The following is a 23,760-nucleotide window of genomic DNA, read 5'->3' as shown; positions in this document are numbered from 1 at the left end:
TGGCTCCTTTATCATGTATTAATTGACCATATATGCTCGGGTTAATGTTTGGAGTCTCTATTCTGTTCCACTAGTCTGTGGCTCTGTTCCTGTGCTAGTACCAAATTGTCTTGATCACTGTGGCTTTGTAGTAGAGCTTGAAGTTGGGGAGAGAGATCCCCCCCCACTCTATTCTTCCTTCTCAGGATTGCTTTGGCTATTCAGGGTCTTTGGTGGTTCCATATCAATTTTTGAACTATTTGTTCCAGTTCATTGAAGAATGCTGTTGGTAATTTGATAAGGATTGCATCAAATCTGTATATTGCTTTGGGCAGGATGGCCATTTTGACGATATTAATTCTTCCTAGCCAGGAACATGGGATGAGTTTCCATTTGTTAGTGTCCTCTTTAATTTCTCTTAAGAGTGTCTTGTAGTTTTCAGGGCATAGGTCTTTCACTTACTTGGTTAGGTTTATTCCTAGGTATTTTATTCTTTTTGATGCAATTGTGAATGGAATTGTTTACCTGATTTCTCTTTCTATTAGTTCATTGTTAGTGTATAGGAAAGTCACAGATTTCTGTGTGTTAATTTTGTATCCTGAAACTTTGCTGAATTCCGATATTACTTCTAGTAGTTTTGGAGAGGAGTCTTTAGGGTTTTTTATGTACAATTTCATGTCTTCTGCAAATAGTGACAGTTTGACTTCTTCTTTACCAATCTGGATTCCTTGTATTTCTTTGTTTTGTCTGATTGCCATGGCTAGGACCTCCAGTACCATGTTGAATAATAGTGGGGAGAGTGGGCATCCCTGTCTTGTTCCCGATCTCAGAGGAAAAGCTTTCAGCCTCTTGCTGTTCAGTATGATGTTAGCTGTGGGTTTATCGTATATGGCCTTTATTATGTTGAGGTACTTGCCCTCTATGCCCATTTTTTGAGTTTTTATCATGAATGGATTTTGAATTTTGTCGAATGCTTTTTCAGCATCTATGGAGATGATCATGTGCTTTTTGTCCTTTTTGTTGATGTGGTGGTTGATGTTGATGGATTTTCGAATGTTGTACCATCCTTGCATCCCTGGGATGAATCCCAGTTGGTCATGGTGTATGATCCTTTTGATGTGTTTTTGAATTCGGTTTGCTAATATGTTGTTGAGTATTTTTGCATCTATGTTCATCAGGGATATTGGTCTGTAGTTTTCTTTTTTGGTGGGGTCTTTGCCTGGTTTTGGTATTAGAGTGATGCTGGCTTCATAGAATGAGTTTGGGAGTATTCCCTCCTCTTCTATTTTTTGGAAAACTTTAAGGAGAATGGGTGTTATGTCTTCTCTGTATGTCTGATAAAATTCAGAGGTAAATCCATCTGGCCCGGGGATTTTGTTCTTGGGTAGTTTTTTGATTACTGCTTCAATTTCATTGCTGGTAATTGGTCTGTTGAGATGTTCTGTTTCTTTCTGGGTCAGTCTTGGAAGGTTGTATTTTTCTAAGAAGTTGTCCATTTCTTCTATGTTTTCCAGCTTGTTAGCATATAGGTTTTCATAGTATTCTCTAATATGTTTTTATATTTTTAAATATAGTTTATGTATAGTACTATATTGGTTTCAGATTAACAACTGATTCATAAATTATATATATTACTAAATGCTCATGATAATAACCATCCTTCACACAAAGATATTACAATATTGTGAGCTTTATTACCTATATTATACTTCCATCACTGAGACTAACTTACTACAGTTTGAAGTTTCTAACTCTTTATCCCTTTTACATATTTTACCCATTGTCCTACTCTTTGTGTTTATAAGTCTATTTCTTTGTTGTTCATTAGTTTTGTTTTTCAGATTCTACATGTAAGTGAAACTGTATGTTATTGCTCTTTCTCTGACTGACATTTCACTTAGCATAATACTTCCTAGGTCCATCCATATTGTTGCAAATGGCAAGATTTCTTCTTTTTATGGCTGAATAATATTCCAGTGTATATATATATATATATATATATATATATATATATATATATATATATATATATATATATATATATATATACCATGTCTTTTTTATCCATCTGTTGGTGGACTTTTGAATTGCTTCCATATCTTGGTTATTGTAAAAAATTCTGCAATAAACATAGAGGTTTTTTTAACTTTTTAAGTCACTGATTTTACTTTCTTTGGGTAGATTTCTAGAAGTGGAATTGCTGAGTCATATGGTATTTCTAGTTTTAGTTTTTTGAGGAACTTCCGTACAGCTTTTCATAGTGGCTCCACCAAGTTGCAATCCCATAAACAGTGTATAATGGTTCCCTTTTCTCCACATTCACATTTGTTATTTCTTGTCTTATTAATGTTAACCATTATGAGTCGTGTGATGAGATATGTCATTTTGGTTTTGATTTGCATTTCCCTGATGATAAGTGATGATGAGCATCTTTTCATGTGTGTGTTGGCCATTTATATGTCTTTCATTGGAAAAATGTTTATTCAGGTCCTCTGCCCACTTTCTAATCAGATTGTTTTTTTCTTTTTTTGTGTTGAGTTGTATGTTTTTTTAATATATACTTTGGATATTAGCCTGTATGTGCCACTATATTCTCCCAAACAGTAGGTTGCTTTTTTATTTTGTTGGTAGTTTCCTTTGGGTGTGCAGAAACTTTTTAGTTCTATGTAGTTCCACTTCTTTATTTGTACTTTTGTTTCCCTCACCTGGAGAGACATATTCAGAAGAAAATTTCTGACGTTGGTGTTTAAAAATGTACTGCCTATGTTTTCTTCTAGTAATTTTATGGATTCAGGGCTTATTGTTAAGTTTTTAATCTATTTTGAGTTGTTTTTTTATATGGTGTAAGACAGTGATCCTCTTTCATTGTTTTCCACGTAGCTCTCCAGTTTTCCCAACACCACTTATTGAAGAGACTGCCTTTCCCCCACTGTATATTGTTGCCTCCTTTGTCATATATTAATTGACCCCATTGGTATGGTTTTATTTCTGGACTCTCTGTTCTGTTCCATTGGTCTACATATCTGTCTATGTATCTGTCTACGTACTAGTGCTATACTATTTTGATTACTGTAGTTTTGTAGTACACTTTGAAATCAGAGAGAGTGATACCTTCTGGTTTGCCCTTCTTTTAGGCGTCTTTTATAGTTCCTTACAAATTTCAGGATTATTTACTCTAGTTATGTGAAATATGTCATCAGAATTTTCATAGGGATTGCATAGACTCTGTAGATTGCACTGGGCAGCATGGTGATTTTAACAACATTAATTCTTCCTGTCTATGAGCATGGAATAGCTTTCCATATATTTGTGTCTTTTTCAGTTTCTTTCATCAGCATCTTACAGTTTTCAGAATACAGGTCTTTCTCCTTCTTGGTTAGATTTATTCCTAGATATTTTACTCTTTTTGAGTAATGTAACTGGGATTGATTTCTTAGTGTCTTTCTCTCCTGGGTCATTATTAGTATATGGAAATGTGATAGGTTTCTGTACATTAATTTTGTACTGTGTGATTTAACTGAATTCATTAATAATTGTAATAGCTTTTTGATGGAATCTTTTAGGGTCTTCAAAATATAGTATCACGTCATCTGCAAATAGTGACAATTTTACTTCTTCCTTACCAATTTGGATGCCTTTTATTAGTTTTTATTGTCTCATTGCTGTGGCTAGAACTACTAGCACGTGGAATAAAAGTGGTGAAGTGGGTATCCTTGTCTTTTTCCTCATCTTAGAGGAGAGTGTTCAGCTTTTCACCACTAAGTGTAATGTTAACTGTAGTTCTGCCATACATGACCTTTATTATGTTGAGATATGCGCCCTCTATGCCCTCTTTTTTGAATTTTCATCATGAATGGGTATTGAATTTTGTCAAATGATTTTCCAGCATCTGTTGAGATGATCATATGTTTTTTATCCTCTTTTTGTTAATGTGGTGGATCACATTGATTGATTTGTGGATATTGAACCATCCTTGCATTCCTGGGTTTAAAGCCTGCTTAATCACAGTGAATGATATTTCTAGTGTATTTTTTAATTTGGTTCCTTAATATTTTGTTGAGAGTGTTTGCCTCTATGTTCATTAGGGATATTGGTTTGTAATTTTCTTTTTTTGTAGTGTACTTATGTAGTTTTGGTACCAGAGTGATGCTGGTCTCATAGAATGAATTTTTATACTCCCTTCCTCTTTAACTTTCTGAAATAGTTTAAGTAGGAAAATGTTTGGTGGAAATCTCTTGTGAAGTCATCTGGTCCTGGGATTTTGTTTCCTGGGAGTTTTTTTATTACCATTTCAATTTCATCACTAGTAATTGGTATGTTCAAACTTTCCATTTCTTTCTGATTCATTCTTGGAAGACCATATACTTTTAGGGATTTATCCATCTCTTCTAGGTTGCCGAGTTTGTTGGCATATAATTTTTGATAATGCTCTTTTATAATTGTTTGTATTTCTGTGGTGTTGGTTGTAACTGTCCTTTTTCATTCCTGATTTTATTTGAGTCCTATTTCTTTCTTTCTTGATGAGTCTAGCCATAGGTTTATCAATTTTATGTTTTCAAAGAACCAGCCATTAGTTTCATTGATCTTTTCTATTGGGCTTTAGTTTCTATATCATTTATTTCCACTGTGATCTTTGTTATTCCTATTCTTCTACTAACTTTGGACCATGCTTGTTCTTCTTTTTCTAGTTCCTTTGGGTGTTGAGTGAGATTGTTTATTTGAGATGTTTCTTACTTCTTGAGGTAACCCTGTAGTGCTACAAACTTCCCTCTTAGTACTACTTTCTTGCATCCCAAATATTTTGAACTGTTGTATTTCTGTTTCATTTGTCTCCAAGTAATTTTTTACTTCTGATTTTCTTATGACCCATTTGTTGTTCAGCAGCATGCTGCTTGACTCCACATGTTTATGCTTTCCCTATCTTTTTTCTTGTCATTGATTTCCAATTTCATACCATTGTGATTAGGAAAAGGTAATTGATATGATTTCAATTTTCTTGAATTTTTTGAGATTTGCTTTGTAGTTTAACATGTGATCTGTTCTGGAGAGTGCTCCACGTGTGCTTGAAAAGAATGTGTATTCTACCATTCTTGGATGTAATGGTATGTATATATCTGTTAACTCCATTTGTTCTAATGTGTCACTCAAATCCACTTTTTTCTTACTGCTTTTCTGTCTGAATGATCTCTCCATTGGTGTAAGTGGGGTGTTGAAGTCTCCTAATATGGCATTATTCATTTATTACATAAATTTATTATGTAAATCTCTTCCTTTGTGTCTATTAATATTTAATACTCACATGCTTTCTGTTGGGTGCACAGATATTTGCAATTGTTATATCTTCTTACTGGATTGTGCCCTTAATCATTATATAATGTCCTTGTTTACCTCTTGTTACAGTCTTTGTTGAAGTCTATTTTGTCTGATGTAAATATTGGTACTCTAGTTTTATTTTCATTCCCATTTGCATGGAATACTTTTTTCATCCTTTCATTTTCAGTCTGTGCTTATCTTTAGGTATGAAGTGAGTCTTATGTAGACAGCAAAACATGTGTCTTGATTTTTCATCCAGTCAGTCACCTTATGTGTTTTGCTTGCAGCATTTAGTCAATTTACATTTAAAATAAGCATTGATAGGTAAGTAGTTATTACCATTTTGTTAAATGTTTCCCAGTTGTTTTTTGTTGTTCTTCTCTTATCCTTTCATCCTCTCTTGCTCTTCCCTTGTGCTCTGTGACTTTCTTTTGCGTTGTGTTTGGATTCTGTTCTGTTTTGTGTGTATGTGTGTGTTGTATACTTAACATGTTTTTGGATTGTGGTTACTATGGGATTCTTATATGACATCTTACCTGTATAGCAATCTATAAGTTGATGGCCACTATAAGTTTGAACACATTCTAATAATACTGCATTTTTTAATCTCTCTCTACCACATTTTATGTATATGATGAGTAGGCCTTTGTCATGGAGATCACTCTAGGTATATTTCAATGTATACATTTTCCCTCCCCTGCCAATGTCATTAGGCTGTTTACCTCCATGAAGCTAGTCCTTTAAGGTAAAAGCCTAGAAAATGTTGTAGCCTCCTTCCTAAATCTCAGGAGTTTCCCTTGCTCTCAAGTCATGCATACTGGCCTCCAGCTATTCATCAAAACATGTGAACAGTGCCTAGCACATTGTGTTACATGTTTGTTGTTATTATTTCTTTTAATCCTATGATAATATCCTGAAATATTCTTTTTACAGAAGAAGGAACAAAGTCACAAATGGTTTAAATAAATTGACTGCTATTAAGTGGCTAGTCCAGACTCCTAAACTATACTTGTACTTGGAGATAATATAGAAGAAAAATTCCTCTTCCTAATCTCATGATTGGCTTAGCAGTTTTTATATGTTCCTAACCTATAGTAATGGGGTAATGCTATTGAGATGCTAATTTTTATACATCTATAAATTCAGATATTGTGGATGAAATACATGTATCTCACAGGTCAGCCTTACTCTGCACAAGTTTTCATTGGTAAAACTAGGCTTTATGTAAAAAAAAGAAATCTAAAAAACTGCTATAGAGTCCCAATACATTTTATTACATGGTTAATTAAACATTCAGTTTTCATGGGCCATTCATCAGATATTGAAATGATGTTTTGAAATAGTATGATCATGCAGGGATTATGTAGGGCCATGCATTCTCAATTCCCTCCAGACACTCCCATTCAGGTCCCCAGGGAACTGCAGTATTGTTGTTCTTATCTCTTTTACTTTGTAATTTTCCTTCCCATTGTTTTTTCCCATCTTCATATTTGGGTAAGACCAGTACCAGTGCCCTATATCAGTCAAGTGTCCTTTTCAAAACTTCTGCTTATACTGGCACTGGGAGTACCAGTCACCAAACAATAAATACTGATTGTAGGAATGATCAATATTTATCTATCAGGAATTTGCTGCTTTCATGTATCACTGTTGTTGTTGGTATAAAAGTGTCTTCTCCAAGATTTATGGCTGCTGGAAGATTTTGGGGGTAGTTCTACATTCCCTTTTATAGCAGGAACCAGAAAGTATGGTTTTCATTCTCAAGCAAACCATAAAATATACTATAAGAGAGAATAAAACCGCCAAACTCTTCTGAGAGGGATTCCCACTTGGTGAATCTTTAAATGCTCACAAATCCAGAATTACATTGTTTTTGATGCAGTTTTCTTTCAGGGAATTCACCACCTTCCTTAGTCTGTTAAGTATTGTATTAACCTTCTCAGATATACTGTACCCCAGTAGAATTTCACTGAACTTTAGAAAAATCCCAACATACTAATAGCTCTTTCATGTCAGTGCATATTAAGACCTCCTTCCTCACCATTCATGTCATCAGAATTTGGCGCACAATCTATTATTGCTTCAATATATGTTTCAAAATGACTTGAGAAGAGACAGCTTTTAATTTTCCTGCTATTTTCCTTCCAGAAAGCTTTGCTATATTCAAAAGAGAAAAAAGTTAATTTAAGTAAAAATGAGAAAATATAGTATGGGGGAGGGTGGGGAAGATACACACATTTGCAGTAGCATATACCCACATGTGTGTGTACTGAATGGGATATTTTGACTGAGCAGAGGGATGAAGTTTTTATTTTGTTGGTGTGTTGTGTTAGGAGCTATCCTTCTCCCCATTAATGAATTTAAGTCAGGGATTTAGCTAAAGCTAATATGTGCTTGGAGGCAGCACATTTTCTCTACATGCATGTTTTAATTCATTAATTCATATAGAGAAATTTGGAAGTACACCAGTGAATAAGGGGTCTTAAATCCTCATCTACTTAAGCTAAAACCTGTAAAAAGGTGTAAAACGTTTGCTATGGAAAAAGGTGGGCACCGTGAGTGGAGTTGACAGATGTCTTATTGAAGGAAAGGACAGTGGGATTTCCTGTGAATTAACCCAGCATGTTGTAATGATAGCAGGGTTCTTGTTCATGGAGCTGAAGAATGAACTTCACAAACATTCAAGGTAGGAGAGCAAGGTAGAGGTTTTTATTTAGAGATAAAGTGAAAGGACAGAGCTCCTGGCTCATGCCAGGAGGGGACAGGAGAATCCCTGGTAGTGTGTTGTCTAGGGGTTCTTATGCATAGTTGAGGATTTTCAGGAATGGGGGTAAAGGGCTAGGGCTGAAGACTTAGTAAGACTACCTGCCCTGCCCCAAAGGTGGGCTGGGTTGTTGTCTGTTTGCTTGAGCTGTTTATAGTTGAGATTGCTTACCAAATTAGTCTTTTGCCTAGGTTGCAGATTACTTGATTAGGATTAGAGGATAAAGAACAGCACATAGGTACAGTTAAAAATAAGCTGGGCCTTTTAGCAGTCTAAGGCAAATTTTACAGTGTCATGATCTAATTGATACAGTGAAGTCATGGCTTATGCTGAGATACTCTTCTTTATTTGCAGAACATTCAAACATTCCAGGCCAAGTTACTCCTGGCCTTTTGAGCTTTAACTGATCTCACTAAAGAATGTCCATATTCCTAGTGTGGTATCTTTACCCTAGAGAATTAGTGTGACTCTGACTTTGCATAATGCTTAACACAGTTTCAATAGGGACTTCTTTACACATTATTACACCATTTTGACTGCAATTATCTTACTTTGATTTTTTTCCGGAGGCCATCACCCTACTCTGCCTAAACCCATGGTCCCTGTCTCAGTAAGGGAAGGGGAAATCTCAGGAGTGAACTAGATTCAGCATCGGGACTTCACTGTCAGTTTTTTTGTCGTTGTTACCACAAAAAGTCTAAAGCTGTTTCTAGAACTCCTCCTGATCTTGTTACTGTGAGTGTGTGTGTGTGTGTGTGTGTGAAGCAAAAGAGCACAGTGTGTCGTTTTAATACCTCAACTGGTATCTCAGTTGATGTTGATGATGACTACAAATTTTCTTCAGTATTTAATGGTATTTATTTTTAGTTATCAACTCATTGTTACTGAATTCGATGGGCATTAAAAGTACCCTTAGATATTCTTTCATAATATGTTAAGATGGGTATTTCAGAGAAATATGTAGAATGTGGGATAATCAACCAGGAAAGAAGCCTGGAACCTTTGGAAATTAAGGTTTTAGTGGAGAGGTAATATCACTTTTATTCATGGGGTAATAAAGCCAATTCAGACCAGTTATACACTAGTGTTATTTGAAACTATCATAAAAAATGCCATAACAAGAAAAAAATGAATTAAATCTTATACATATTTATTTATATTTGCTCTAGCTTACATCTGACAACATAGATTATCCATTGGGTATATTTTCATATATAAGTTCACTGACACCATTGTCATCAGACAGTGACAACTGGATAATTCATTTTTCTTCGTTGGTGCCTGAAAGTAATTTCATTTTCTACAAGAAATTATAATTCATGAAAGGCATATTTCTCATTTATTGCCTTGGACAGTGTTATCAAGATATCCATTTTCATATCAGCCCAACTTGAATTTAAGTCTATGTACTAGCATAGGAACATTGGACATGTTATTTAACCTTTCCGGTGTGCCTATTTCTTTATCTATTAAAGAATATAATGAGATAAAAAAAAGAACTAAAATTCAGGGGTGTCATGAGGATTGAAGGGTGAGCATAGCAAATTGTCACATAATGAGTGAAGTTTGCTGCTATTTAACCTAGTTGCCTCTCTCTTTTTCTAGGCATCATTCCCCAGGGGTATAAAGTAGATTCTTGACTGTATATTAGTTCCTTATTACAGGTTGTTGGAATTTCATGCATTTAAATAAGGCACAGTGAAGATTTTTTGTTTGTTTTTTTTTTTTGTTAATAAAGATACAAATTTTTTTACTCTAGAGTTTTTTCTGGCATTTTGTAAGAGTATTATTAGCATTAACTCCACACGCAATTGTGGTAACTTATACATCATTTATGCCCTACTTATTTTCCTGCTATATCATTCAGAAAATGTTGAACCTCGTATCATTCAACCATAAATGAGCTGGCTAGAACTGTGAAGTCATCTGATGTTTTGGGGTATATAATATAAATCTAACAAAAAGCCATATAATTTGTGTTGGTAACCAGGGTTAAAAAATACCATCAGTCAAGTTATGATGTTTTGTATCATAATCAGTCTATGAAACAATGTACCAACTAATTAATCACTTTGACCTATTATTTAATGGGAGTAATTTTTATAAGGATTATAACTGAAAAAATTTCTTAAGAGAGTCTTGAATAATGAACTTTGTGGTTGTTTGATTAGTATTATTTTACTAATTCAACTTTCTTTTTTCTTTGTTCACTGAGATTGATTTCTTACATAGAAATCAATGAAGTAGAAACTTCAGTGATACACTTTTTTGTGTGTATGGTATTGATCACTATTTACTCCACTACTACTTATTAAATAGTAGATGAATACAAAGCAAGTCTACTAGGTATTGGTTGATGATATAAGACAACTTAGATATTAATTTGATATACAAAAGTGACAGTGAACATGAAGGTGGACAAGTTGGACTGAGGATGGATTGAGGAATTATACATTTTATACTCAAAAAAATCATTGTAATAGGACATGCAGTGTGACTATAATTAGAATTGGGTTTAACTTCACACATCTTAAAAAAACACTGGGGCATTCTCAAGATGGTGGCGTGAGTAGGGTGGTGGAAATCTTCTCCCAAAACCATATATATTTTGAAAATACAGCAAATACAACTATTCCTAAAAGAGTGACCAGCAGATACACTATATGAGCCAGGCTACATCTGTAAGAACCCAACATCTCATGGAAAAGAGTAAGATACAAAGCCATGACCTGGCTGGACCCCAGCAGTCCCCCAACCCCAGCTCACTGGAGGGAGGAAAAGAAAAAGAATGGGGAGGAAGTGGAAGCACAAGACTGCTAAATAACCAACCCTAGTAATCTGCCCTGGGAGCACAGACACACATTACATGGTGAACTGGATATTAAAGGAGCGGAAAAGCAAAAACCGAGATAAAGACTGAAAACAGGTTCCCACAGCCAGATGCCCTGGGACAAAAGAAAAGCAGGTGCTTTAAAAGTCTTAAAGGGAGAAGGGTTTAACAGGTGGGCAAAATCATCCTGGCACACTCAGCCCAGCAGGCTGAGAACTTTAAAGAACTTCAGGCGTCCTGACCTCCTGGGTGGCAGCACACCTCTGATATCCCTCATGGCATAAGCAGCCTGCCATTCCTTCCCCACTGCCAGCACTGCAAGCAAACTGGCTGACTCACCATTGCTGCAGAACAGCCTGGGAACAGCCCCACCTACAGCACTCACATAGCTTGACACAGAGGCTGCTCCCTGCATGCAGTTGACTGGCACAGACAGTGGATATGGGCTGAGAGCCCGGGAAGCATGAAGGGGCTTTGTTGTCATGTCAGAACACACACCACTCACTAACGAACCCCTCCAGTGCCCTAGGCCATCCAGAGGGCCACCCCTCCCATGGCAGCTCAGGGGATTAGCCCAGAGGCTGCTCCCTACATGCAGTTGACTGGCAAAGACAATGGAGATGGGTGCAGAGTCCGGGAAGCATGAAGGGGCTTTGCTCTTGTGGGTAGAACATGTGATGCTGGCCTATGACCCCTGCCATTGCACTAGGCCATCTCGAAGGCCGTCCTGCCCACGGCAGCTCAGGATTAACTCAGAGGCTTCTCCCTGTGTTCGGTTAACCAGCACAGACAGCAGAGACAGGCAAGGCAACTGGCAAGCAAAAGGGACTTTGTTCTCCCAGCTTACTCACATGCCACTCACCATCAAATACTCACATGGCCATGAAAAGGCAGAAGAACCTTGTTCAGTCCAAAATCCCACAAATACTAGAGAGAGGGCTTGATGAAACTGAAATCACCAATCTTCCTGAAAAAAAATTCAAAATAAAAGTCATAAACATGCTGATGGAGCTACACAGAAATATTCAAGAGCTAAGAGATGAATTCACGATGGAGATAAAAGAAATGGAAAAAACAATGGAAGGATTTTAGAGCAGATTGGAGGAGGTGGAAGAGACTGTTAATGGAATAGAAATCAGAAAACAGGAGGAAAAACACTGAGGATTCAAGATGGTGATGTGAGAAGTGAGACAGAGAATTCCTCTGAAAAACACATATATTGTGAAAATATAGTTAACACAACTAGCCCTAAAACAGCAACATGAAAGAAGGCTGCACCAGACTTCATACAGACCTCAGGAACAGAGCAGACTGAAAGAAATATGATAACATACAAAAGCCTTACCCCACCCCAGCTCATGGCAGGAGGAAGAGAAATGGAGTGGGGAGGGGGTGGAAGCCTAAGACTGCTGAACACTCAGCCTTAAATGTCTGCTGTGGAGCACAAACCTACATTGTGTGGTGCTCTGGAGGTTGGTGGGGTTGGGGAGCTGGGACAAGCGGAGGGCTTGAGAGATGGAGATTCCGGCCATTTGAGGAGGATGGGGATCCACATCCAGCTGCTCTGGGACAAAAGAAAGGTGGGTGGTCTGAGAGGCTTCCTAGCAGTGAGAGGGCTGCTGAAGGGGCAAGGTTTGCACACAGCTTACTGCACGGGAAAAGAGATAGGTGGAAAAGGTTGTCTCAGCGCACTCTGCCCAGCAGGTTGGGAACTTTGAGGAGCTTCAGGCACTCCATCCCCATGGCTGAATACTCAGCTACAAGGCCCCCCACTGTAAGATGCTGCCTGCTGCACCTTCCTTCTGGCCTGCTGGCACCTGCTCACAAACTGACAGTCACTGCGCTGGTGTCAGGCCAGCCATAGGGAGGCCCCGCCTACAACAGCTAGAGACACAAAGCACAGAGGCTTACACCTGTGTGCTTGGCCCACTGGCTCTGATACTGGAGACAGCACTGCAGCTGGGAATCAGGAAACAGCTCTTTCTTACCATAGGCACCAGCTCCACTCCCCTACAACCCCCCAACCTCACTCTAGGGACTGAGCAGCCCCAGAGACTAGAGCTTGTAGGCACCAGAGGGCACCACATAGAATTATGAAATGTCAAAGGAATGTGGTTCAGACGAAAGTCTCACAAACCCCAGAAAAAGGGCCAAATGAAACTGAACACACCAATCTTCCTGAAAGAGAATTTAAAATAAAAATCATAAACATGCTAATGGAGGTACAGAAAAATATTCAACATCTCAGGGATGAATTTAAGATGGAGATTCAATCATTAAGAAATTCCATATCTGAAATGAAACATACAATGGAGGGATTTTAAAGCAGATTAAATGTAGCAGAAGAGATGGTAAATGGAATAGAAGTTAGAGAAGAGGAATACAAAGAAGCTGAGGCACAGAGTGAAAAAGGATCTCTAAGAATGAAAGAATATTGAGAGAACTGTGTGACCAATCCAAACAGAACAATATTCACATTATAGGGGTACTAGAAGAAGAAGAAGAGAGAAAAAGGGATAGAAAGTGTCATTGAGGAGGTAACTGATGAAAACTTCCTCAATCTAGGGAAGGAGATAGTCTCTCAAGCCATGGAAGTACACAGATCTCCCAACACAAGGGACCCAAGGAAGACAACATCAAGACATAATAATTAAAATGGCAAAGATCAAGGATAAAGACAGACTTTTAAAAGCAGTGAGAGAGAGATAAAAGATCACATACAAAGGAAAATCCATCAGGCTATCATCAGATTTCCCAACAGAAACGTTACAGGCCTTAAGGGAGTGGCGTGATATATTTAATGCAATGAAGCAAAAGGACCTCAAACCAAGAATACTCTATCTGGCCAGGTTATCATGTAAATTTGAAGGAGGGGTTAAACAATTTTCCGATAAGCAAAAGCTGAGAGAATTTGCCTCCCCAAAACCACCACTACAGTGCATTTTGGAGGGACTGCTATAGATGGAAATATTACTAAGGCTAAATAGATGTCATCAGGGAAAATGAATCCACAGCAAAGTAGAAAGTTTGATTACTAAAAAGATGCAAAGTCAAGTAAACTACCCCCAAAGTCAATCAAGGGATAGACAGAGGGTACAAGATATGATACCTAACCTATAAAGAATGGAGGAGGAAAAAAAAGGAGGAAAAATAAAGACCCCTTAGGTTGTGTTTGTAATAGCATATGAAGTGAGTTAAATTAGACTGTTAGATAGTAAGGGAATTACCCTTGAACCTTTGGTAACCACAAATCTAAGTCTGCAATGGCAATAAGTACATACCTATTCATAATCACCCTAAATGTAAATGGTCTGAATGCACCAATCAAAAGACATAGAGTCACTGAATGGATAAAAAAACAAGTCCTGTCTATATGCTGCCTACAAGAGAACTCACTTGAAACCCAAAGACATACACAGACTGAAAGTAAAGGGATGGAAAAAGATACTTCATGCAACTAATAGTGAGAAAAAAGCAGGAGTTGCAATACTTGTATCAGAAAAAATAGACTTCAGACCAAAGAAAGTCACAAGAGACAAAGAAGGACATTATGTAATGATAAAGGTGTCAGTCCAACAAGAGGATATAACTATTATAAATATCTATGCACCCAACACAGGATCACCTACATATATGAAACAAATACTAACAGAATTGAAGGGGAAAGTAGAATGCAACTCATTCATTTTAGGAGACTTCAGCACATCACTCACTCCAAAGGACAGATCAACTAGACAGAATATGAGTAAAGAGATAGAGGCACTGAACAACGTATTAGAACAGATGGAACTTGTGGACATCTACAGAACACTCCATCCAGAAGCAACAGGATACACATTCTTCTCAAGTGCACATGGAACATTTTCAAGTATATATTATATACTAGGCCACAAAAAGAGCCTCAGGAAATTAGAAAAGATTGAATTTGTACAAACCAGTTTCTTAGCTCACAGAGGTATGAAACTAGAAATAAATTACTCAAACAAAATGAGAAAAACCCACAAATACTTGGAGGCTTAATAACATGCTCCTAAATAATCAATGGATCAATGACCAAATAAAAACACAGATCAAGCAATATATGGAGAAAATGACAACAATAATTCAACACCACAAAACCTGTGGAATGCAGTGAAGGCCGTGCTAAAAGGGAAATATATTTCAATACAGGCCTACCTCAGGAAAGAAGAACAATCCCAAATGAACAGTCTAAACTCACAATTAATAAAACTGGAAAAAGAAGAACAAATAAGACCCAAAGCCAGTAGAAGGATGGACATAATTAATATTAGACTACAAATAAATAAAATCCACAATAATAAAAAAATTGAAAGAATCAATGATAGCAGGAGCTGCTCCTTGAGAAAAGAAACAAAATAGATAAACCCCTAGACAGATGTATTAAGATAAAAAGAGTCTACACACATAAACAGAATCAGAAATGAGAACGGAAAAATCACTATGGACACCATAGAAATACAAAGAATTATGAGAGAATACTATGAAAATTATATGCTAACAAACTGGATAGCCCAGAAGAAATGGAAACTTTCTAGAAAAATACAACTTTCCAAGGATGACCCAGGAAGAAACAGAAAATCTGAATAGACCAATTACCAGCAAGGAAATTGAATTGGTAAACAAAAAACTACCTAAGAACAAAACCCCAAACCAGATGGTTTCACTGCTGAATTTTATCAAACATTTAGTGAAGACCTAACACCCATCCTCCTTAATGTTTTCCAAAAAATAAAAGAGCAGGAAATACTCCTAAACTCATTCTATGAGGCCAGCATCACTCTAATACTAAAACCAGGCAAAGACACCAGAAAAAAAAGAAAATTATAGACCAATATCCCTCATGAACATAGATGAAAAAATACTCAACAAAATATTAGCAAACCAAATTCAAAAATACGTCAAAAAGATCATCCATCATGATCAAGTGGGATTCATCCCTGAGATGCAAAGATGGTACAGCATTCGATAATTCATCAACATCATCCACCACATCAACAAAAAGAACAAAAACCACACAATCATCTCCATAAGTGATGAAAAAGCATTTGAAAAATTCAACATCCATTCATGAAAACAACTCTCAAGAAAATGGGTATAGAGGACAAGTACTTCAACATAATAAAGGCCATATATGACAAACCCACAGCCAACATTATACTTAACAGTGAGAAGCTGAAAGCTTTTCCATTAAGATTGGGAACAAGACAAGAATGCCCCTCTCCCAACTTTTATTCAACATAGTTCTGGAGATCCTAGCCATGACAATCAGACAACACAAAGAAATGAAAGGTGTGCAGATTGGTAAGGAAGAAGTTAAACTATTCTTTGTTTGCAGATGACATGATATTGTATATAAAAATCCTAAAAGAATCCACTCTAAAACTACTAGATCTTATATCTGAATTCAGCATAGTTGCAGGATACAAAATTAATACACAGAAATCTGCTGCATTCCTATACACTAATGATAAAGTAGCAGAAAGAGAAATCAGGAAAACAATTCCATTCACAATTACATCAAAAAGAATAAAATACCTAGGAATAAACCTAACCAAGGAAGTGAATGACCTATACTCTGAAAACTACAAGATACTCATGAGGGAAATTAATGAATATACAAATAAATGGAAACACATCCCGTGCTCATGGATAGGAGCTATTAATATTTCAAAATGACCATCCTGCCTGAAGCAATCTACAGATTCAGTGCATCCCTGTTGTAATACCAACAGCATTCTTCAATGAAGTAGAGGAAATAGTTCTAAAATTCATATGGAACCACAAAAGACCTGAATATCCAAAGCAATCCTGAGAAGGAAGAATAAAGCAGGGGGTATCTCACTTCCCAACTTCAAAGTCTACTGCAAAGCCACAATAATCAAGACAGTTTGGTACTGGCAGAAAAACAGACCCATAGAGCAGTGGAACAGAATAGAGATATTAACCCAAGCATATATGGTCCATTAATATACGACAAAGGAGCCATTCATATACAATTGGAAAATGACAGTCTCTTCATCAGCTGGTGTTGGCAAAACTGGGCATCTACATGTAAGAGAATGAAACTGGATTACTGTCTAACTCCGTACACAAAAGTATACTTGAATTGGATCAAAGACCTAAATGTAAGTTATGAAACCATAAAACTCTTAGAAGAAAACATAGACAAAACTCTCTTTAATATAAACACGAACAACTTCTTCATGAACATATCTCTGTGGGCAAGGGAAACAAAAGCAAAAATGAACAAGTGAGACTATATAAAACTAAAAAGATTCTATACAGCGAAGGACACCATCAATAGAACAAAAAGGCATCCTACAGTATAGGATAATAAATTCATAAATGACTTACCCAATAAGGGGTTGACATCCAAAATATTCAAAGAGCTCATACTCCTCAACAAACAAAAAGCAAATAATCCTATTAAAAATTGGACAGAGAAACTCAACAGACACTTCTCCAGAGAAGAAATTCAGATGGCCAAGCAGGCACATGAAAAGATCCTCCACATCGGTAGTCATTAGAGAAATGCAAATTAAAACCACTATGAGATATTACCTCACACCAGTTAGGATGGCCAACATCCAAAAGACAAACAACAACATATGTTGGCGAGGATGTGGAGGAAGGGGAACCCTTGTACACTGCTGATGGGAATGTAAATCAGTTCAACCATTGTGGAAAGCAGTATGGAGTTTCCTCATAAAGCTCAAAATAGAAATTTCATTTGACTCAGGAATTCCACTCCTAGGAATTTTCCCCCAAGAATGCAGGAGCCCAGTTTGTAAAAGACATGTGCACCCCTATGTTTATTGCAGTACTATTTACAATAGCCAAGAATTGGAAGCATCCTAAGTGTCCATCAGTAGATGAATGGATAAAGAAGATGTGGTACATGTACACAATGGAATATTATTCAGCCATAGGAAGAAAAGAAATCTTACCATTTCCAACAACATGGGTGGAGCTACAGGGTGTTATGCTCAATGTAATAATCCAGGTGGAGAAAGACAAGTATCAAATGATTTCACTCATCTGTGGAATATAAGAAGAAAGCAAAAACTGAAGGGACAAAACAGCAGCAGACTCACAGAGTCCAAGAATGGACTAACAGTTACCAAAGGGAAAGGGACTGGGGAGTATGGCTGGGTAGAGAGGGATAAGGGGGAAAAAGGGCATTACAATTAGCCCACATAATGTGGGAGGTGGGGGACATGGGGAAGGCAGTATAACACAGAGAAGACAATTTGTGATTCTATAGCATCTTACTATGCTGTTGGACAGGGACAGTAATGGGGTATGTGGAGGAGACTTGGTAATAGGTAGAGTCTAGTAATCATAATGTTGCTCATGTAATTGTACATTAATGATACCAAAATACAAAAAAAATACCAAAAAAAAATGAATGCAGGAGCCCAGTTTGAAAGAGACATATGCACCCCTATGTTTATCGCAGTACTATTTACAACAGCTGAGAAATGGAATCAACCTAAGTGTCCATCAGTAGATGAATGGATAAAGAAGATGTGGTACATATACACAATGAATATTGTTCAGCCATAAGAAGAAAACAAATCCTACCATTTGCAATAATGGATGTAACTAGAGGGTATTATGCTCAGTGAAATAAGCCAGGCAGAGAAAGACAAATATCAAATGATTTCACTCATCTGTGGTGTGTAAGAACAAAGAAGAAACTGAAGGAATAAAACAGCAGCAGATTCACAGAATTCATGAACGGACTAACAGTTCCTGAAGGGAAAGGGACTGGAGAGGTTGGGTGGGAAGGGAGGGATAAGAGGAAAAAGGGGCATTACGATTAGCACACATAATGTGGGGGAGGGGCTCGGGGAAGGTAGTATATAGCACAGAGAAGACAAGTAGTGATTCTATAGCATCTTACTATGATGATGGACAGTAACTGTAATGGAGTATGTGGCAGGGACTTAATAATGGGGAAGAATCTAGTAACCACAGTGTTGCTCATGTAATTGTATATTAATGATACAAAAAAAATATAAAAACTGGCTTAAAATGGCAGTTTATTTTTGTCATATCTAAAATACTGCTGCTCTGGAAGCACCCAATATTATTAGAGACTCAGCCTTCTTTCTTTTTGTCCTTGCTGATATATTATACATGACTTTAAGTGTCAGATTTATTGTCTGAAAATCAAGGATCACCAAATCAAGGACCACCGGCCAAATCTACTGTTTACCACATTCTGTATGTAATGTTCTTTTGGCGCACAGCCATGCACTTTCATTATGTGTCATTTAAGGCTGCTTTCATGATACAGTGATATCATTGCTTAGTCTTGACAGCAGCATGGGCCAGGTGACATCTATAACATTTTAAGAAGAATTAATATAAATTCTATATAAACTCTTCCAGAAAATTGAAGACAGAGAAGTACTTCCCAATTCTTTCTAATAAATTAGCTTTAGTCTAATAATCAACACATGACAAACTTATGTGTGGTGATGTCAGTTTGAGATGCATGGTGGATAGACAGATAAAGCAAGCAACTGGCATATCTCATTTTGTTGTGCCTCACTTTAATGAATTTGGCAGATACTATATATATTTTTTAATTGTTGTTTTGTGGCAGTCCTTCTCAAGCAAATTTGTTAGTGCTATTTTCCAACAGCATTTGCTGACTGACTTTCTGTCTCTTTTTAATATTTGATTCACATTTTTGTAATACTTGTAACATTTCAAAATTTTTGTTATTATATTTGCCATTGTGATCTGTGATTAGTGATTATGACTCAGTGAAAGCTCAGATGATGGTTACCATTTCTTTATCAGTAAAGTCTTTTTTAATTAAGGTATGTACATTATTTTGTTGACATAATTTTATTGCACACTTACTAGATTACAGTATAGTATAAACAGAAGTTTTACATGCACTGGGAAACCAAAAATATTTATTTGATTCGCTTTTTTGCAGTGAATATTTCTGGAACCAAACATGTAATATCTCCAAGGTTATGCCTATATGTACATACATATATAGATATATAGGCAGATATATAGATAAACTTGGATCCATACCATGTACCATATGTGTAAACTTTATATAGGCCAAAATCCCAAACCTGAAACTGTAAAACTTGTAGAATTTATATATATATATATTTTTAAAAGTTTATGATATTTGTAAGGGGAATATTTTTATAATATATATAAGGCAGAGATTCCTTTGATACAGTATCATAAATAGGATCCTTCAAAGAGTGATAAATAACATTTCATCAAAATCAATCATGTCTGCGCTTCAAAGGATACCTGTAAAAAGAATGAAATAAGGAGCCACAGAGTGAAAGAAGTTACTTGTAAATCACATGTCTGAAAAAGGACTTATATTTGGAATTAAAAAAATAGAATTCTGAAAACTTAATCAAATCACTAAAAGAGAGAGAGAACAAGATATAAATTGTAAAAGAAGCTATTTGAATAACACATGGTAATAAGTACAACAGTATTAGTCCTAAGAAAAATGCAAATTAAAACTACAATGACATACGACAATGAACCAAATGGATTGTCTAAAATTGAAAAAGACTGACAGAAAGAATATTCAGGAGGATGTGGAGTAACTGGAACCCTTTCACACTGCTGATGGAAATACACATGGTACAGTACTTGCGAAAGGGTTTTAATATTTCTTTAGTAGTTATACATATACCTTCCATACTACTAAATATTTATCTAAGGAAAATGAAGGCATAAATTCATATACTTGTACCTAAAAGTTCATAACATCTGTATTTGTCAAAAAATTAATTGATACAATAGATGCCCACCAATAGGTAATTTGTAAATTGTCATATGGCCACAACTGAAATACTACTGAAGAATAGAAAGGAACAAAGGAATAAACTATGTACTAAAAAAATGGGTGAAGTCCAAAGTAATGTTATTGATTTAAAATGGGCCAGACCAAGAAATAAGGTATATCCTGTGTGATTTTATTTGTACAATATTTTTTGAAAAGCAACTATACTGACAGAGCAGATCAACAGTTCCTTAAGATGAGGGCATGAGGAAGGACAGAAGTGCTTTTACAGTCATGAGAAAGAAGTTAAGGGTGATGGGTATATTAATTATCTTGATTGTGATAGTGGCATCTCAGGAGTGTATGCTGTGCCCACATGTTAAAACTTATTATATTGTTCAATAAAACTCCTGAAAAAATACACAGTATCTTTGACCTCATCAGTCTAAGTGAAATGCATTTGAATATAAAAGAGATGGAATAATTTTATGACATTATGCATATCTAAATATTTGTACTAATGGACTGGCTGAAAAAGTGTGTTTTTTCCTTCCCCACAAAATCATAGAAAATAGCAAGCTGGCTGTTAGATGCAATAGACTGAATTATGTTCCCTCAATAGTCCTATTAAAGCCTTACCCAGTAAAGTGACTGATTCTGGAGATGGGGATCTGTAAGAGGTAATTAAGGTTAAATGAAGTCATGAGGGTGAAGATTTAATCAGATAAGACTGTGGTATCATAGGAAGGAGAAAAAAGTATCTGTTCCCTTTTCCCATTCTCTTTCTCTCCCCCACTGTCTCTCTCTCTATGTGATGAAACAGTGAGAAGATAGCCACATGCAAGCCAGGAAAAGAGCTCTCACCAGAACACAGCCATGCTGACATCCTCATCTCAGACCTGCAGACTTCAGAACTGTAAGAAAATGCATTGTTTTGTTTAAGCTACCTAGTCCATGATATTTTGTTAGGAAAGCCCAAGCTGACCAGTACAATAGATATATATATATATAAATGCATAGGCCATGATCTCTGATGTCTGAATAGCAAGTTTTAAATTTTATGGTGATTGTCAAATTTGAGTTAACATCCTTAGCAGAAAAGAATACTTATGTTTGATTTAATTTGAGCACAATTTTTTATCAAAGAATAGAAAGTAACTATCATTTAGTTGTCTTTTATTCCCTTAGCATATATATAACTATATATTGCTTGAAAATTATTAATTATAACTATTTATATATTTCATTAAAGCAAATTTTTGAGCTTCTGGTGAAGCAACTGTGGTTAACTTACTCAGCTTTTAAGGATTTCAAATGCCCTCCCCCTCATTTCCATACAGAAGATAGAAAAACTTTATTACTGCTTTCTAGCCTCTCTTGAACCTATAGGTTTCTGTAAAACGATTCTGTCTAATTCAACACAAGTGGAGTTTCTGGGGAGGTTGTAGAAAGTGTGTGACTTTTCCTAATAAAAGAAAAGATAACATTTATCTTCAGATCTCCTAGTTCATTTTTACTTTGAATGCAAATACAATGTTTGCTGCTTGAAAGGGTATCTTGCAATAATGAAGAAAAGGAAAAATCAGCACAGATATATCAGTCCTAACATCTTAGGGTAACTCAGTGAACTCCATTGCATACTTATCTGTAACATCTTGTTACATGAAAAAGAAATCAAGTATTCAAGCCACTGAAAGTTAAGTATTCCATTTAATGTAGCCAAACACTTTCTTCATTAATAAGCTTAGTGTATGTCAGAGATTTTGTTTGGCATTAGGATTACAGAAATGGAAAGTGTTGATTTTAATTCTGAACATCTCAGAAGCTCATGACATTGACAAACATGAAAAATGCTTGGAGAGAGTTGGTCTTGTGAGGTGAAGACACAGTGCTAAGGAATTGTTCAGAAGACCATTATTCAGCAAGGGTAGTACAGAGAAGGCTTCCTGGATGTGGAGGCTTAGAGAGAGGAGTATTATTTAGCTAGACAAAGAGATGCAAGGTCATTCTAACCTCAAAGAAGAGCTGTTCATCAAAAATATCTGGTCTTTTCTTGCATAATATATCTTCAAGTCATCCACTTCCTCACTGCCACATCAGCCCTGGTTGAGATCACAGCCTGACCTACCTGAGTAACCTCCTGTTGCCCTCTCTTCTGCACTTACCTCTATCCCAAATTCCCAGTAGCAACTAGGGAGATCTATTTAAAAGAAAACAGGAAATGTTACTTCACTGCTTTAAATCTTACAATACACACTCATTTCAATTAGAGTAAAATGTTTGTAGTTATTTTATATAATAAGTGCCTCCAAAGGCACTTAGATGAAGCAGATTGGTCAACCAGATAATATCAACTTTTTAGAATTAAACCTACATTATCCGAAGTAACAAATATGCTGACTACAATACATAGACAAAACACCTCTTTTATTGCTTTTTGGACAGCTAACATCTTGATCATAAGAACTGTTCACTTTTATTATTGTTTCTAAGAATAAAATAGAGGGTAGAAAAACAAAGAAAATGTTGCTAACCAGTTGCCCTGAGTGTCATTCAGCACTCCATGTGTGTGGTGTCTAAAAATGAATATGACATAGTTTATTACAGAATCAGTGAAATAGCTTCATGCAGGTTAGCAGAAGAACCTGGCTTGCATGTGAACATCACTGCAAGCACTTAGACAAGGGAAAAGCCAAGCACTCCCAGTGTAATACACACAACGATCTATTGTTGGGACAAGGAACCTCAGCTGTAAGCAACTGGAAACATAGAGAACAAAATCTTTTACCCAAGACTATGCAGATGCTTTGTTTTTGCAAAACCTTTTCCACTTTTGCCACTAGAAAGGTATTGAGATTTTTGTGCAGAGCAAAATGAGTAAAACAATACCTCATGGAAGAATGTGTATATTCAACAGGTCATATAGAGTGGTTCAGCCCAAGAATAACCCAATGCTTTATTAGCTTAACCTAAATTCAGGGGCCTGGGATTAAGAATCAAGTTACTAAGTTGTGTTATTTGTTTTCTGAGTGACGTAACTGTGACAAATGGGGCTGTGAGGTGGAAAAA

Source organism: Manis pentadactyla, chromosome 3, assembly GCF_030020395.1.
Source record: "Manis pentadactyla isolate mManPen7 chromosome 3, mManPen7.hap1, whole genome shotgun sequence".
Classification (NCBI taxonomy): Eukaryota; Metazoa; Chordata; class Mammalia; order Pholidota; family Manidae; genus Manis; species Manis pentadactyla.
Note: the sequence above shows the minus strand (reverse complement) of the source record.